This window comes from Penaeus monodon, chromosome 33 (genome assembly GCF_015228065.2).
Source record: "Penaeus monodon isolate SGIC_2016 chromosome 33, NSTDA_Pmon_1, whole genome shotgun sequence".
NCBI lineage: Eukaryota > Metazoa > Arthropoda > Malacostraca > Decapoda > Penaeidae > Penaeus > Penaeus monodon.
This window is the reverse complement of record NC_051418.1, coordinates 11,657,125-11,657,581: the sequence shown is the minus strand read 5'-3', so window position 1 is coordinate 11,657,581 and position 457 is coordinate 11,657,125.

The window sequence follows — 457 nt, the reverse complement described above, 5'->3', positions numbered from 1 at the left end:
TATGATAGTCTTGAACTGTCCCTCGAGCTCTCTGCCTTTGACTCGTGTGATTTCCGTGTGGTAATCACTTGATCATCCGCTTTTGCGTTCTCGCACTATCTTCGTGCCAAAGATACAAAGACCATGGCCGGCGGCTCATTCCATTGGCGCATTCCTCTCTCGTCCTGCCATGCCTCCCTGTCACGCGCCGCAGCTCCCGTTCCACCGGCCGGGCCAGTCCGCGCGACGCCCCGGTGAAGCCGAGACGTGCGCTGACTCCTGCGAGAAGCTGGAGCCAGAGTTCGAAGCTGAGGCCGCGTCGCCGCCAGCAGGTCAGAGGGTGGTTGACTGCCCGCGTCCTCCCTTCGAGCCACGGCCAGGCATTTCTTCTCGCCGTCATCGCCCAGAGCCGAGGTCGGCAAAGTCAGGTTGGTCGTCCGCGAGTTGGCTCGGGCCTTCTGGATTTTTGTTTACTGTC